The sequence below is a fragment of the Bidens hawaiensis genome, unplaced genomic scaffold (genome assembly GCF_021521415.1).
Source record: "Bidens hawaiensis isolate Kalapana, Puna unplaced genomic scaffold, B.hawaiensis_p1.1 tig00006905_1, whole genome shotgun sequence".
Classification (NCBI taxonomy): domain Eukaryota; kingdom Viridiplantae; phylum Streptophyta; class Magnoliopsida; order Asterales; family Asteraceae; genus Bidens; species Bidens hawaiensis.
The window spans coordinates 1,217,160-1,236,366 of record NW_027491471.1 but is presented as its reverse complement, the minus strand read 5'-3'; the positions used below and the strand labels follow the sequence as shown (position 1 = coordinate 1,236,366).

General features: G+C 32.2%; 1 pseudogene across 1 annotated transcript; it reads right to left on the bottom strand.

The window, feature by feature from the left end:
• Positions 1-2,211: 2,211 nt before the first annotated feature.
• Positions 2,212-12,968, bottom strand: LOC143633770 ((-)-beta-pinene synthase, chloroplastic-like; annotated as a pseudogene). Its single transcript, XR_013153727.1, has 7 exons — positions 12,747-12,968; positions 8,215-8,493; positions 7,761-8,134; positions 3,033-3,245; positions 2,815-2,953; positions 2,437-2,685; positions 2,212-2,361 (listed from the first exon to the last, which is right to left on the bottom strand). The product of XR_013153727.1 is annotated as a (-)-beta-pinene synthase, chloroplastic-like (transcript).
• Positions 12,969-19,207: the final 6,239 nt, after the last annotated feature.

Sequence of the window (19,207 nt, the reverse complement as noted above, 5' to 3'; positions counted from 1 at the left end):
TTATAATTAAAAAATAATTTTATAGTAAAAAAAAGGGATCATGGGTCTCACCAAACCCAGATAGCTTTTAAACGGGTTATAACATCTCATTTATTTATGAAACCCTTTAATCATCAAACCCTAAGTATATTATTAAATTTCTTACAATAAATATAATTAAAATCCAAAAAAATATATTATTAGAAAAGAAAAATTGTAAAACAACCCCCTTAAACGAGGAGATAAAACCTAGTAGTATAATAAACTAAAAATTGTTTTTACTTATTTAAAGAACCGATTTTCATTTAATAAATATTGATGTTTTATTGTTTCAAATTGAAAATTAACTTTTATGATAATTAAATAAATTACATTTTTTTTCTTCTTTCATAGTTGTAAAAAATATACAAATTTTATTTAAAGCTTTATCGATCTCAAACTCATTATAAACCCATTCTATCGTGTCTAATTTTTTTTATTTCAACTAGATGTTTCTTTTATTCTATAAGAATTAGGACCAATAGTTGAAAATTCTTGCGTGACCAATGAACTCGCTTAAACCATCAACCCATTACCATCCTATAAATTCCAAGTGAGATTTTCATAACCCATTTTTATTTCTTTTTTCAAAGTTTTGGGGTGTACCACGTATATGTTTGTTTTGTTGATGTTTTATTGATGCGCATTTCAAACTGATTCACACATTTTCATAATTGTTTTCATTTATTACATAAATGTTTATAGATTATGTGAACTTGCTTGTAACATGTTTATCACTTTTGGTGGAAGAGACTCATACACATACACATACACGTATTCGTAGTGGGAGGGTGTAGTTTGTTTATTTCAAACCCGTTATAAACTATTCTATCGTGTCTAGTTTGTTTATTTCGATTAGATGTTTATTTCTTTTATTCTATAAAAATTAGGACCAATAGATGGAAATTCTCGTTTGACCAATCAACTCGCTTAAACCATCAACCTATTACCATCCTATAAATTTCAAGTGAGTTTTTTATAACCCCTTTTATTTCTTTTTTCTAAGTTTTGGGGTTTATCTCGTTTATGTTTCTTTTGTTGATGTTTATTGATGCATATTTCAAACCAGTTCACACATTTTCATAATTTTTTTCATTCATTACATACATGTTTATAAATTATGTGAACTTGCTTGCAATGTATTATCGCTTTTGGTGGAACAGACTCATACACATACACATACGCGTATTCATAGCGAGAGGGTCCGACGGGATGTAAACGCGCCACCTAATTCTTCAACTTATGTTAAAATGCACGGTGGCTCTCATTCCCCTATTAATTCGGCTTCGATCGGAAGAACGGAATGATTTTATTTATTTGTGATTCATTTACACTATGTTTAAATGTTATAGTTTGATAAATGAATCGTGACTGAATTTATATAGTAAATATATAATCAAACTATGAAAGCTCATCAACATTGTTGAAAACAAATATTATTATTTTAAATGTACTGCAGGCTCTTACACAAAGACAACTAGATTACCGCTAGGTTTATTTGAAATTTAGAATGTCTGTTTTCTAGATGTATTGGTATTTGTTTGAAACAATTGTATACTTGCTATTATTTGGAACAATAATATATTGTCATTTTAATGGTGTTATGAGCTCATGAGCAATCAACATACCGTCTCGATGTACAATCGTCATCAGTCGGAGTGTTACAGCTACCAAGGAAAGTCAGACCGGTCTTAGGAAGATGCGTAGGTGAGTGCCAGATGCTCTCTTTATAGTTTTAAACTTTTTTGGGTTATAAAGCTAGAAGATCTAAATCATATAGGGTCCATGTGGCGTGCTAGCTAGATTTATAGTTTGTACTAATTACGACACACTGAATGTAATAATCTTTATAGATGGTCCAAGAAGCGTAGTGGCATTCTAATCTTGTTTTGGATAAGTGGTTGCAGAAGAATAAAGGTGAGTACACGAATTTGGTCCCCTTATAAGGTTCATGCTACGAAGCATATTATAGCAGGAAAATAGATTGACATACATATAACCAAATAGGTTTATTAGATTACAACTCAAATTAGAACCTTAAGCTTATAGCAACCCTTAGATTGGATTGACAAATAATGATAGTGCATAGGGCTTGAACGAGTCAGGGTTACCATGCTTGTCATCACCCGTATACATGAAATGCCCCATTCTGGCAAGGTTTATAACGCATTCAGTGAACTCATGTGGCAATTTCTAACCAATTTCTTGTCGCTCCTTATTTAGCTTCTTCCATGTCTCCAAAGTTAATCGTTTGATGTATTCTCTTGCTTCGGCTTCAGTGGCACCACTCTCGTGCATATAACATTGGATTGACTTAGGAACATCACCTCTTTCAAGTTCATCCTAAAACCAACAAGAAGTTAAGTTTATCTGAGTATGAATAGGTATATTGATAATAAGCTAGGTTAAGAAGTTTACGGATGATGTGCCCATGTCATTGGTAAGTCGCACAATAACGCATGCAAGTCGAATAATATTTTCAGCTAATCCTATTTGGTCCAATGTATCTTCGGACACAGTGGTTAAAGTTAATTGATATGCATGCTTGATGATCGGGACAATCCCTATTGACATGTATCCGTTGTCGAGGAACTCGTTTAAGGTTGGTGTGTATCCACTATCGAACCATCTAGCTTCTATGATGTAAGAGTTGCATAAATCCTGCCACTGTAATGCCAAATAAAGTTACACTTGAAAACTACACTACAAAAAATTGGCCTAAGACAACCTTTATTTTACCAAAAAAAACTATTACACATTATTACAAGGAAAATGCATATTAGTTTGGATAATTACCGCTTTTTTTAAGTAAGGAACGACAAAGAATCCTTCACGTATCAGTATGTTATATGCCATCTCATTTATTGCATTATAAAGTGCAAGGAAGCAAATTTTCATATAATCAGGAAGTTCTTTCATCGTGTTGAGATCCCAACTACAAAAAGGAATTGATTGCTCAAAACATATGATCTATGAGAAACTACTAATTTGAAACAAAGAATTTTAGCACCAACCAGTTCACAACGTCAGTGAAATGTTCGAGTTCTTTCAAGGTACCATAGACATCATAGACGTCGTCAATGGTAGTGATCATCACGTTAACCTTTGTGAGATCTCTCCTTCCTTTAAAGTGAGGCAAGTAATTTTCTGTAACACTCCACATAAAGTACTCCACCAAACGATCGCGAGCAAAGCCGAATTTTTCCCAACCAATTTCAGTCCACCATCTGTGTGTGAAGATATATATAGTGATAAGGTTAATGATTACATTTTTTAACAGTGGAAGAAAGTTACACCATGAGTGTTTACATACAGGTTGTCTAGTTAATGAATTCATAAATTGTGAAATAGGTATGATAGCTATATGGTATTAGAGTAAATGCTCGAGTGATACAATTGTACAAGTGATCACATCGTACGTATATATGTAGTGTATACCGTATAGGATACATTTACAAGGAGAGAATTAAGGGACCAACTAATCATGGGGTAACCAACTAAAGAGGAAGGGGCACCTTAATTTATTTTATTTTAGTATTATAGATAGGTGAAAATTCCTAACGTCCTCATATAAAATGTTGTAATCTCCTCACTAAACTTTTAAAATAGAACCTCAAGAAATTTAGAAACCGACTCCTACGAAAAAACAAATTAATATAAACACTAATCTCTCTATCTATCTATATAAATGCCTATAAAATAAATCCTATGTGTCACTCTTTGGTTGCTCCCCGCCACTCTCAAGCCACCAGATTGTTTTATTTGTGATTTGAGCTTTCTCATGCGTTCGACTTGAATTCGTGAGCATGGATCTCACCATACCCTAGATAGTCCTTAATAATATCTTATTTATTTGTGAAACTCTTTCATAATCAAACAATAATTTTCGTAGGTTATGAGTCTCACCAAACCCCTTAATCATTAAACAACAATTTTCGCGGGTCATGGGTCTCACCAAACCTAGATAGCCTTTAAACGGGTTATAACTACTCATTTATTTGTGAATCTTTTTCATCATTAAAATCTAAATTAATTTCTCTCCTCTACATATGCTTCATCATGTGTATCCTTTCCATCACTGATTAACTTCTGATTACCACCCATATCGTCAACCTCCCCTCTCATGCATCAACCATCATCGTCACTTACGTCTACCGCTCCTTTTTCATAAGACAAATATTTGTATTCATATTTGTTTGTTTAAAAATCAACATGCTCGTGTTCATTTATATTCATTCGTTAAAAATATTTTAAAAAAAACCTACACATATCAATTGTAAGAGCCCAAACGTTAAGAATGATAATGAATGCAACTAACTAATATATACGAATTAAATCAATTCAAACTACGTCAAAAATAAAATAAATCATTACAAAATATAAAATAGTAAAAGGATTCAAAAAACTAAATAAACCACCGTAACACTTGGACTCAAAACTAGTTTTCACTATAATTACCAATATCCAAATGTTAAAACTATTATAAATTATACCTCAAATTAGTTTAAGCTTAGTAGCCCAATGACCATAAGCTAAGTCCCTTTACCCCTAGGCGCGAGCCCATAATTTCAAAAGTTTAAACACTGTTAAAATAAAAAAGAATTAGTCACAGTACGTGCGAAGAAAAATAACAGCGAGTAGCGACAGATAATGCCCCATTCGTTGGCCAAATTACAGAAAAACTTCCGACTATAGGTAATTTATTAAATATACCACTTATTTGATGGTTAGTTGTATAATTTTACTTTATTTGATTAGAAAATAGTGATTGGGTTTCAAAAATTATACAAGTTATGAACTTTAAATATAAAATATTGTTTATGAACTTGAAATATAAAATATTGTTTGTATTAGTAGACAAGTTTAGATACATTATATTTTAATTTTTCATTTTGCATTTTGCATTTCTAATGATGTTTGATATAGTTTTGTTGATTATGTAAAATTTAGTTTTTTCTTCTTTTTTAATATGACCTTGCCCATTTTGATCTAACCCAATCCGAACCGGATTGCAAAAAAATATTATATAGAAATACAAACAACCCGTATTAATTTTCTCCCTCATAAAAAATTTTCTGAATCCGTAATAGCCCTTGAATAACAAAATATTTGACTAGAATGTATTTAGCAGGAGTTAATCATTGGTTGTGATTGGTATAGTTTACCTGATAATAGGTAAATTTATTTGATTTAGATATTTATCTTTAAATTTATTTATGAGTTAGTGTCGATATCATTATATTAGTTGGTTGGCTCTGTTATTACATTTTTTTATTGTTATCTTTATCATAAAAAGTTTCCAAGTTTTCGATAATAATAAAAGGGGGAATTACATATATCTCCTTACTAACTAGATCAATTATATATTTACCCAAACGTTAACCTTTAATTACATACATCCCCATTTAATATAAAATTACCAACATACCCTTTTCCTATACAATTCTAATCCTATCTCCCTACCAACATCTGTGACTCCACCAAAGCCACCGGAGAATCATTTACTCGACACAGCCACCGCCAAGCCTGCACAGCAGCGTAGAATCACCCATGTTCGTCATGGGCAGAATGAAGGAAACGTGGAAGGAGTGTATTACCATGGCTGCAGATCCGACAATTAGATTGGCTGGAAAAAATAAAATGATAGGCGGAGAATTGTGTAAAGAGGATTCGGGAGACGATTGAGAAAGATGAAATTGATGTTTGTAAGGTTTGATTCTATGTGTCGCCGTACTAGAGTACAATTGAGACCCTTCATATCGATAGAACCACTACAGACTGAGGTGGTGTTTGTTTTTTTACAAAAGATCTTCCTGACCTCTTTTGTCTGCAGCACACAGACCACGCGCAGACATTGCCGTCTGCAGACTGTTTGTTTTTTCGAAAACGTTTCAATAAAAAACATCTGTGCGCCCTCTTCTTTGGTGCAGACTTGGACCATAGTGTTCTAACCTCTTCCAAACTCATTATTTCCATCAGATATCAATTAAGTTATTAAGTTTTTGTTAATTGAATTCTTGTTAATTGATTTGTTCAATTGAGTTGTTCATTGATTAGTTTTTTTTTGTTCAATTATAATTTTGCATAATTGTTTAAGCATTATTAGTTTTTAGTTGAAAAAAGTTTGTAAAAAGTTAAGGATTATAAAAAGTCTATCGAAAGTTTTTAGTTGAAAAAGGTTTGTAGAAAGTTTAGGTTTATGTTATCGGCTTGTGAGTTGTTTTAAGCTTGAGTTTTGGCTCGTTTCATTTATTATGTATGAACTATCTACTTTCGAAAACAATTGAAGAAACTTTTGGAGGAAAAAACATTCACGTGGAAAATTGTTAATGTAAGCTTTATAATTTGCTAATTCAGAGGTATAAAATTTGGATTTATATATTTTTAATTGTTGCTGGATAATTTGTGTTTTTCGGTATAGAGCTTATATTGAAAGTTTTAGCAGTCTGCAGACGTTAAAAAACAAACAGTCTTCTTCTTGCAGAGTGCAGAGGTTTGGTCCACCTCTTCTGCTACAGATGTCTGCAGATGTGGTCCGCAGACTGCAGACATTTTACCTCTGAAAAAACAAACAGTACCTGAGTGAGTATTTGGCGTAATTTGTTCCAGCGATGGTGTTTACGGAGGCGGCGATGGTGGATTTGACGGTGTTGTGAAGTGCTGCTAATCAATGTTGCTTTCACGGAATAATCGCTCATTGGGCTAGCAAGTGTTCGGTAGTGATTTAAGGGTTTGATTTTGTTTCAATCATGATGCTGGCTGGTGTAAACAGGTTTGGTGTTGATTTTATTCGATCTTCAGTTTCATCCATGCTTTGATATTCTCATATGTATGATTTTTGGTCTCAAGTTTGTTTCATAGTTTGGGATTTCAAACATAACCACTCAGTAAGTTCGGTTTTAAACCTAAAATCAATCTGTGAGTTAAATGAATAGAAGTCTGTTTCATACACCGTGAGGGAAAAAATAAAAAATAGTTGAAGTTGGACAAATATGTTATCTTATAGTTTGGTAAATTGAAGGGTAAAATTGTCATTTAATGAGTCAATTTTTATTAAATGGGTAAATATGTAATATGCATTGCTAAGGAAGAGGAAATATGCAATTAAAGGTTAGGGCTTGGGTATATATGTAATTAATCAAGTTGGTATGGGATATATGTAAATGCCCCATAATAAAATACTATTCATAGATATAGCTTTCATTTCTTTTGAATCCCTTCAAGCTAGATATATCACTAGCTTTTATCATTCGTATTACAGGGGTTGTTTTATATTATTCATTTATAATATTTATATATTTTTTTAGATTTTAATTTTATTTATTGTAAAAAAGTTAATAATATACTTAGGATTTGATTATGAAAGAGTTTCACAGATAAATGAGATTTTAAAAAAAATCGAATATTACTTTTTAGTATATCTCTATTTTGTAGGATTTTTATATCAAATATTTGGTGAGATTAATTTTTAATTTATGAGGATGTTATAACCTGTTTAAGGACTATCTGTGTTTGGTGAGACCCATACCCGTGAATTCGGGTCAAATGCATGAGAAACATTCATTTACAAATAAAGCAATCTGGTGGTTTGATAGATGGTGAGGAACAACCAGAGAGCTTTTAAAGGTTTCAATTATATATATTTACGATTTATGTATTTGAGGCCCTTTTGGTATTGCAATCATTTTTTTGGTGTCATGAATACTATCTACTCTTGTTGGTAGGGGAAAAAGATGGTATACCTTGATGCGTATTTCATATCCTCTTGGTAAACTACTTGGACCATGTTGAAATCCAATTTGGCAAGTTCTAGCACCGTGGGATTCATGTCACGTTTTTTCTCATACACTTCAATAAACCACTTTGTTTCCACCCGTGGAAGCATCCAATGAAGCGGAAATTCTAAGGCACGACTTACTACAGTAGCAATATTTTTATCTGCAACGTTCTCCATATTTGCTTTAAGGTATTCTTCTGTGAAAATTCTAGCACTATCCAATATACATTCATCCTCTACTGAATGATAAGTAGCCTCATACAAGTTTAGTATACTGATGATATCTTCAGATAAGTGTCCTTACACTTCCATTCTCATCTATGTTGTCCTTGAATATCTCTACTCACACAACTAAACATTCAGGACTGTGAATCATATTAAAAGTAAATATAAAAACATCCTCACTGATAATTATATACCTTGAGGGATATGATATCCATGCTGCCGCAAGAGTCGAAAACCAAGGGATTTGAGATTTAAACCCATCTTAGTCCAAGCTTCGTGACTTTCGTAGTTGTTTCTGTATATATTATCCAAGACATTGTTTATTTCACTTGCAAAATGATACGAAATGCGAAGTCTCTGCAATTCATCAATTAAACTCAATATACTTAATGGATTTACGATCATTTCATTTCCTTTGTAGATCATAGTCTTCACTAGTTCCTTTAGTGTTTCTGATCTTGCAATATACTTCTCTCCCTACATACATCCATAAGCATACACGTTATTTATTGTTAGTAAAGTTACAAACGTATACTCGACTTTATTATATATATATAGGATTAGGTTCATTTCAGAAGTGTTTCTTAGTGCGAGAAATGAATTCGACCAATCACAAATTATCTTTTATTTTATTATTTATTTAATGAAATGGGTATAATAGTAAAAAGATGTTTTCGTTATATATGGGTAAGCCATTTTTCATGGGAAAGTTACAAATATTTATTTAAATTGTTATATTTCATATAAATTGTATAGACTTTCTTTTTTTTATTATTTAAATCACTTATCATTATTCAGTAGATAGTTCGATCTCAAATTTGAATATCATATTTTCATGTAAATTAAAAATATATTTTAATAAAATATATTTCACTACACAACTAACATATATCTATATAATTTTTTAATGGCCTACACAATGTTTTTTTTTCTTTTAGTCAACTAATGTAGGGTAGGATTATCTTAGTAACGTAGCTACGTAATATTGTGTAGGGAATACTTTCACATGTTGTGTAGTTATAACTAATGTAGCGCATACATATCTAATTTAGTGTAGAAACATTTTTAAATGTTGTGTAGTCATAACCAATATGGTGTAAACATATCTAATATAGTGTAGGCAAAGTAATGTAGTATAGACACACTTTCAAATATTGTGTAGTTATAACTAATGTAGTTTAGACATATCTAATGTGGTGTAAACAGAACTAATATAGTGTAGGCACACTTTCAAAAATTGTGTAATTATAACTAAAACTAATACTGTGTAGGAATCAGTTTTCTTATACAATATAGTGTAGGCAAAACAAATGAAATGTAGACTTAACTAAATATATAGTATATAACTATATGGAAAAGGATCAAATCCATAATATACATAATTTTAATGAAAAAAATTATAAAATCATATTAACCATCTAATGAGCATTGATTAATAATTAAAAGTAATATGTGAACACATTAAAGTCTGGTTTAATGAGGCCTACACAGCAATAGACATATATACCCTTTTCAATTAAATATATGTTTTTAATTAATGGTTCAGATTCATTTCTCGCACTTCTCGCTATAATATCACTTCTCGCATGATCTTCACCCTATATATATATATATATATATATGTATATATATGAGTGGGTTATTGTACAATAATGGCTTATCATGCATTATGTATGCGACCTTCTAGAGCGTTAGATAACGAAACACGCAGTGGCAGTTTCGTAAATAACCCAAAACTAGTTCGTGATCAAATTCATCGATTACAAATCAATTCTGATCCAAATTCTAAACTCCTTGCTCCATCTAATCCAATTTTTAAACCCTAATCAGAGCTTAAAGTATGAAATCTCAGAAATTGGAAACCAAAATCAAAATAGAACACCGTTGACCATCAAGAATCTTCAAATTGATAAAAAAAATTGATGATTTAATCAATCGAATTGATGTGTAGGAGGCTTTAGAATCCTCAATCGATTATGATATTGCAGAATAATACACTTAACTGAGCTCTTATTAGGGTTTAAAATATTATGTTTAAACGTTCTGAACAAAACTGAAATGTACAGTTCAAAACTTAAAATGTTCAGAACAAAAGGCTAAGAAGTTTAGTTAAAAAATCTAAGAAGTTCATAACAAAAATTTAAGAAATTCAGAACAAAACTTAAAAGTTCAGAATAAAAAGCTAAGAATTTCTGTACAAAAATCTAAAAAGTTCAGATTAAAAGTCTAAGAATTTCATAACAAAAATCCAAGAAGAACAGAACAAAACTTAAAAAGTTTAGAACAAAAAGCTAATTAAGAAATTCGGTATAAAACTCTAAAAAGTTCAGAACAAAAGTCTAAGAATTTTAGAACAAAAATCTAGAAAGCTTAGAACAAAACTTAAAAGTTTTAGAATAAAAAGCTAAGAAATTCAGTAAAAAAATCTAAAAAGTTTAGAATAAAACTTAAGACGTCCAGAAGAAAAATAAAAAAAATTTTAAAAAAAAACTAAAACGTTCAGAACAAAACTTAGCACGTTTAGAATAAAACTTAAAATGTTTAGAATAAAAAGCTAAGAAATTCAATTTAAAAATCTAAGAAGTTCAGAACAAAAATTTTAAATACTCAGCACAAACCTTTAAACCTTCATAAGATCTAATCTGAAAATAAGCTTTCTATAACATGAAATTGGACGCTTAAATCACTTTATATAATCTCGTAATCATCAAATAATCATAAATCGACCGTCGATTTGATCATCATTTTCATCATGTGAACAAATTTGGAACGCATCTAGACTTTTATTAATTGAAATAATTTTTCAATTCAATTGGAGTGTCTACAATGGAATTAGTGATGATTGTTGAAGGTCGTAATGGTTAATTGGATGGAAACTAATTGAAATAATTTACAATATCGCCACCGCATATTTTTGAAATCTATGGTGTAGGAAGTCTCGTACGTAATATACGATAAAAGATTACTGTATTAAATTTTTTACTATATGTCATTTTTTTATATATTGTCATACACTACTACATGTCATTTTTAAAAATCACTAAAACAACCACAAAATTCTGCTTCTAATTATATTTTTCAATCATGAAACTGTAACCTTCAAGCACTAGGGTATGATCACATTTTCAACATTCCTTTATACCAATTGACTAGAAGCCCTTGGCTAGATATAAGTACACGCGAGCGTGCACACACACACATTTATATATATATATATATGTATTTGATTTCTTTTGAGAATCACTTTGAGTTTTAAAAACTTGAAATAACTCATTGTAACAATTTCTTTTTTGAATTTTTTTTAGATATATATGTAATATATGTAGCTACATGGACGCATAAAAATTATCGTACATCTTTATTCTCTCTCCTACTTAATTCTTTAATCAAATTTAATCTCAACCATATAATCTAATTTATTTAATTAAATGTGTGGTTAAGAATGAAGTTGTTAAAGTTTTTAAGACCCAACAAGTTTTCAAATTATCTCTCCCTTTTATATATATGTGTGTGTGTAAGGAAAAGATCATGGGAGTACCCATCATTCGTGAGAGAACTCGCAAGAACTATATCTAACATTTGATTTAAGTATATACTTTTTCTAGGGTTCATCGCTTAATATTTATATTTTAGAGTTTAGGTTTAAGGTTTAGATTTTAAGACTTAACTTTTAGTGATTTTATGGCTTAGCTTTTAGCGATAATACTTTAAAAGTACATAAAAATCCGTGTTGATATTCTCTTAAATTAATGTGAATGCACTTTCCCATAAAAACTATCACACATAAGGATGTTGTCTCCAAATCGGTTCTTACATTTTTAGTAATCATTTTGTACAAGAACCATACTCTCTGTTAAAAATTATATAACACACATATACATAGAGATGGGCAAATTCAGTATTGGTACCGGTACTGGTACCGTACCGGTAACAACTCTGAAATCGGTACCGATTTGGTACCGTCTGTACCAAGTCGGTACCAAAGTTTTGAGTTTCGGTATCAGGACCGGAACCGGTACCGGTATTTCCCGATTTTTTTTACTTTTGGTACCGGTACAGGTACCAAAAATTGGTGATTTCCGGGACCGGGACCGCTCGGTACCGGTACAGTCCCGATCTCATCCCTACATATACATGATATTTTTACAAAATTAAAAATAGTAAAATTTAAATTGTTAGGACTATATTACTGCACAAAGAAGAATTATTTATTTTTCTATCAAAAATGCGAAAACGAGAACTAAGCATATGTTGACAATTTTTTATTTTATGTTCATTTATTTATTTCTTCTATTATTCCTATTTGGTTTTGCGAAAACAAAAATAACAACTCTAAATTGTTTAATTGTTTCTATCACTGGTTTATACCTTTTAAAATATTTACTTCTTACACCCACTCGTATATGGAAAAACTATTAACACAATTTCTTAATATGTTTGTAATCATATTTAAAATGTAACCGGAATATGTTTAGGAAATATAGACATTCCTACATGTGACTTATACATGTGTAAAGCTGTAAATAAATATATTTTTAGAATCTTAGAAAAAATATATAATTTTTTTTTAACAATTTTCTTATATTTTGAATTTTTTTAAATAAGAAAATGAATGATTTATTTTTAATGCTCTAAGAAAAAATAAGGTGGTGATATTGTCGAAGAACTTCATAGTTGCTGAAAAATAAAATTGCTAAATTAAATAAAATGTTATGTCATAGCATACGCGCTGTATATTTGCTAGAAAGTGACTGAATAAAATCATTGGACCACAATGAAGGCCGATAGTTTGCTGATCTTCTTGTATTGATTTCCATGGTAGCAGTATCATTCTTAAGACTGGATCGTGGTGAAATATTTTCTTTTTACAGACAATAATATTATTTCTTTGTGTTACCGAGCTGTTGCAAAAGAGAAATGGAGAAGAAACTGCCCATATTGATGCCATTACTACAAGATATAGTTTGTTTGTTTGGTGATGGTTTTTGATGTAGCAGATGGGACTATTTATACACACACTAACTTAGTATCACTATTCTAGAAAAGTCATATATCATGACTAATACTAAACAGGTTTAAGCTAATTTTTATAATGAAAAGGATACCCTACTGAATGTTTGTTTTGTGGGCGAGAGTAATTATATGTTTATTTATATAATACTAGATTTTATCCCACGTATTACGGGGGTTGTTTTATATTATTCGTTTTTAATGTTTATATATGTATATTTGGATTTTAATTTTATTTATTATAAGAAAATAATTAATATACTTGAGGTTTGATGATGAAATGGTTTCACAAAGAAATGATATGTTATAATCCGGTTTAAAAGTTATCTGGGTTTGGTGATACCCATTACCCATTTATTGTCTTTATTATAAATTCTTAATTTTAAATAATATATATTTTTAAATAAAATAGGATATTAATTTTTAGTATATCCCTATTTTATAGGATTTTCATATCAAATATTTGATTAGATTAATTTTTAATATAATGAGATGTTATAACCCGTTTAAGAGCTATCTGAGTTTGGTGAGACCTTTACCTGTGAATTCGGGTTAAATGCGTGAGAAGCCTACATTTTTCGTTTTTAATATTTATTTTTTGGATTTTAATTTTCTTTATTGTAAGAAAGTTAATAATATACTTTGGGTTTGATGATGAAAAAGTTTCATAAATAAATGATATGTTATAACACGTTTAAAAGTTATCTGGATTTAGTGACTCATGACCTATAAAATTGATTATTAATTATAAATAATATCTTTTTCTTTTTAAATTGGATATTAAATTTTAGTATATCCCTATTTTATAGGATTTTCATATCAAATAATTGGTAAGATCAATTTTTAATTTAATGAGATGTTATAACCCGTTTAAGAGCTATCTAGTTTTGGTAAGACCCATACCCATGAATCTGGGTTAAATCAATGAGAGGTCTCAATTTAAAAATTAAGCAATCTGGTGACTTTCATAAAAGAGGGGAGTGACCACATCGCAACACGTAGGATTTTAGGGTTTTCGTTTATATATATTATAGATATAAATAATAACCAAACCATGTAACTAATTTTTTAAGGTTTATATTATTAGCCAGGAGGGGCTAGCAGGTGACTAGCCAATTTTTTTTTATTATTTTTTTTAAACCTATAATTTTTCATTGCTAAACTCAAAAAATTACAATAAGTGGCAACTAAGTGGACAACTAGCCAATCAAAACCATCCAAAAAAACAACATAAAACATCAAGATTACAGTTTGTATTCGTGAAATATTAAAACTACACTAGTTCTCCTATTCAAAGCAAACCGAGTATCTCTATCTTCTTTATTAATTGTTCTATAGTGGTGTTAACACTACCGAAGACTTTATTGTTCCTTGCCTTCCATACGCCATGTAGCGACCTGGAAGATTGCTTAATTTGTTTTTGTTGGATAAGCCTTCTTTTAACGAGAATAAGTTTTGCACCATAGTCAAATATTGTTTCTAATCTCCATCACCAAGGACATCTGATTGTTCCTAAAACCGAATTTACATGTATGGGGTTCATTTGTTCAAAAGTTTCATGTTTCATATTAAGCTGAAAGGACCATAGGATGTAAACTACATGAACAAATAAAGCAATTTGTATTATTCTTAAGTAAATTACTTAAAGGTTAAGATCTTGCTCTCTTTTTTAACATTCCTCACAGAGTAAATTTATTTAGCCTCAAAACCTGAGATTAAGATGAACTAGTGAACCCAATTAAGAACTGCTGAAATTTTGGAAACAATTAAATATTAGTATGCGTTACTACTTAATTAGTGTGTCTAAGTTGAAGTAATGATGAATACGAAATTGATAGTCTAAGTTGTATGTTTAAGAATGTGAACCATGGAAAGTGAGTTTGTCCACATTGATGAACTTGTCTCATATTAATAGACCGATAAACTTGTAAGCACCTTATAAGAAAGAGAGCTCACAAGATTGTATTCTTGTATGACAAGACACATTCAGTGGCACTATCAAAGGTGCAAAGAACCCGACGCGCATGGGTTCAGGCTATGGATGTTGGGTGCAATGTGATGCTTTAATGGTGCATCGCTGAGAGCATGGGTTCAGGCTATGGGTGTTGGGCGAATGTGATGCTTTGATGGTGCATCGCCGAGAGCCGCCTTAGTATTCTTGTGTGTGGGATTGGGTAGTTTGACAAGTGTCGTAGTGTGAGCCATGTTCTCGTGATAGCTGCGAAGTGGTATCACCTGTACCGAGACATCTACCAAGTGGTGTATGCGTGCTGCCATGTGTTCGGTGACACATGCAACACTCATTCCTACTATAAATAGAAGGGTTGTTGAGCAGATACTTGACACTCACAACACAACAACCAGGTAACACACCACTCACCACAGATAGTTCAGTTGGTTCATTCCAAGCATGTGCATTTTAGATTCATGTATAGTTCGGGTTCTAGGTTTGCCTTGACAGTACATACTGCTTCAGCTGTTGTATCCTGGGATACAGACGGGTTCATCTGGGTGGCCCGAAATCTATTTTAAGGGACCTCTTCGTAATCAAATCCTTGCAATTAATAAAAATACTAAGGCGATGTATATTGTATCATAATTTTGTGTGCGGGATCGGATATTTTAAGGGACCTCTTTGTGTGTGGGATCTTTATTTTTGTTTTCTTGATTATTTGTTGATTTGTATTGTATCATTATTTCCTTCGCATTTGTATTGTAATTAGTTTCATGAAAACTGATATTATTATTGTTATTTAATTTTATGAGCTGTGGCTCGGCAAGAACTTCTTTTTAAAATTAGAATTTTATGTGCAAAACTAGATTGACTATTTGTTCGAATTATTAGTTAAAAGAACTAACTAATGATACCTAATCTAATTGGTTGAGGTTTTAGGTATCTAAAAACTTCTTTTATAAAAGGGAAAGTTTTGGGTTTAAGTGCTACTTGTGACAAAATATATGAGGTTTTCAGGTTGAGTCAAAGAGTTTTCTCATTTGTGATGTGTTTTTTACTAAGGATGAAAATGATCGAATGAATTATTAGAGCTGTCAATAATCCACATAACCATTAAAAAAACTAAAATTCTTAACCACGCCACAGTTTTCATATTTAATTTAAATATTAAATAGATGTATCATATCTGTATTCTTCCTGCTTTATCACAATAATTAATCCATCTATATACTAATAAAACAAAAACCGAGTACTTTCCACAGCCCACTAAAATGGAGAATTAAACTGATTCCCACTTAAAGATAACAAAAAAAAAAATACGATTTCTATTTAGCAAACCAAAAATAATAGTACTGAAATTGATTTCACGTTTGATTCCCATAGCTTTTAATTTTTTAATCACTATTGAAAAGAACCTCCGAGTAATATTTAAATCACTTTCGTCTACTTAGTTTGAAAACTACAGAAAGCATATCGAGGGATGTTTTCTTTTTTTTTTTTTAAAAATAAACTTCATTCACCACAAACGACATGTAAGTCTTCAAAACGAGGGCCGCACGGAAAACCAAGTTACATCAACCCAAAAGGATATTTACATCAATCGTTCCATTCTATAGATTTAAATCTAGACCTATTTCGAATCCAAAAATACGAACAGGAATTAATTTTGGACACCACCTCGAAAGCTTTGGCCTATTTACCCTGAAAAATCCTCTCATTTCTTGCATTCCACATACACCATAAGGTCGTAACCACTATACAATGAGCCATCCTTTTGTCGAGTTTCGGCTTCTTTAAACCTTCCGCTAACACAAGAATATCCCGAACTTCAAACACAAAAATAGGATCCAAACGGCACCACATGGCAATCCTATCCCATATCTCAGCTGCAAAAATACAACCTGTGAAAATATGATTATCGGATTCCTGATGCGATTCACAAAACGGACAACTATCCACGCTAAGACCCATCCCTCGCTTATTTAAAGCAATTTTAGTAGAAATCTTGTCCTGCTCCGCTCGCCACACCAACACATTACACTTGATCGGCATCCCCCATCCCATTTAAACTTAAAAAAGGGTTCATATTGTCGGCTATCAATAATAAGTTTTTTTGCAGCAGAAACGAAGAACATGCCATCTTCAGAACCAGCCAAATCCATTTATCACATCCAGCGGCCCATTGATGCTCATATATATTGGACATAAGCCCAAATAACTCATTTAGCTCTACCGATGATCTGGGATCCTGCCGCCAAGCCCATCTCATGACCCGATCATTAATTTGGAGACTCACTCTATCCGTCACGCTACACCATTTTTGAGATTCCAATCTAAAAGTATTAGGATACATACACCGTAAAGGAATTTCTGAGAGCCATGGGTCACACCAAAATCTAATGTTTACACCATCCCCAGCGAGGCCACGCAAGAAACTATTAAGTTTTTTACCATTACCAATCAAACGCTCCCCGATCTTCACTATCTCTCTCCAACATCCATGAGCCGCCGACCTTAGCGATAAGAAGGACCAACTTCGAGTTCCACCATGGCACGCGCAATGAGTTCCTTCCATAAACAATTCCTATCCTTTTTGAACCGCCAACTCCATTTAAGTAGAAGAGCTTCATTAGTATCTTTTAATCGACTTAAACCCAACCCACCAAATTTCCTCGGCCTCGCCACTCACTCCCAAGCAACCCAATTGATCTTTTTTTCTTCACTGGATCCTCCCCATAAAAAACGTCTCATAATACCTTCTAACTTTTAAATCACCGTCGAAGGAGCTTTGAAAAGGGAGAAATAATTAATGGGAAGATTTTCTAAAATCGATCTTATAAGAGTTACTCTTCCTCCAATAGATAAAAGTCTAGACTTCCACGAGGCGAGCCTCTTCTCCACCACATTAATAACAGAAGACCAATTGCCAATGTGATTCATGTTTGCCCCCACTTTGATCCCTAAATAATCAAAAGGGCCACCACGGCCCGCATGTCATCCACTTCGTCGTCTTCGACTTCAATTCCGAACAAGTTGGACTTATGTAAATTAATTCTAAGACCCGAACAGAAATAAAAGCACCGAAGGACCCGGGCTATTTTTTCCAAATTCTCCCGGGACCACTCGCCAACAGTAAGAGCGTCGTCGGCATAAAACAAATGAGTGATATCCACGTCCGAAATGCGAATCCCTGGCAATTCCCCTATCTCTCTAGCTTTATTCAACATCCAAGAAAGGGTCTCCATCACGATCAGAAATAAAAAAGGGGACAAAGGATCTCCTTGTCTAAGCCCCTTTTCACAATTAAATTCGAAAGTCAGCGACCCATTCACTAGAACCGCCGACCTAGCCGAATCCAAAATTCCTTTAACCCACAAACACCACTGGTTAGGAAAGCCCATCTGAAGCATAATATTAATCAGAAAATTCCAATTAACGTTGTCATACGCCTTCTCAAAATCTATCTTCAAAAGGAATGCCTTCTTATTCTTTTTCTTCAACCAATCCACCAGCTCAGAGACAATGAGAGGCCCATCCAAAATAAACCTGTCTTTGAGAAATGCCGACTGAGACTCAGAGTTCAACACTCCCAACACCTTTTTGAGCCGATTAGCAAGGATTTTAGAAATCACTTTACTAATGATCCCAATGAGCGTGATAGGTCTGTAATCCTTGAGGCCCAAAGGATTTTTACTCTTGGGAATCAAAGTGATAAAAGAAGATCCATAACCAGAACTAATAACCCTGTACTCATGAAAGGCTACAAGAATATTATAAAAGTCATTCTCCAGCAAACCCCAAAACTTCTTTACAAACTTAAAATTAAAACCATATGGTCCAGGAGCTTTATCCGACCCGCAATCAAACACCGCGGACTTGATTTCCTCTTTAGAGAGAGGGGCCGCCAAACTATCTTTAAGGTCCACAGGGACGGTTCTAATCCCTTCACATTCCAACTCTGGCCGATTTTTGAATTTTTCTCGAAAGTGCTCTCTAAAACACTTGTAAACATGTTTCTTAACCAAAGTTGGTTTAGAAACCCACTCCCCGTCAATCTCCAAACCTGGAATAGCATTTTGAACTTTCCTCCCATTAACCATACTATGAAAGAAGGCCATGTTATCATCACCGAAGGACGCCCATTTAACTCTAGATTTTTGTTTTAAATCTTTAGCCCCTAAAGCCTCAATATCCTCTATACCCCTTTTACATTGTTCCCACAC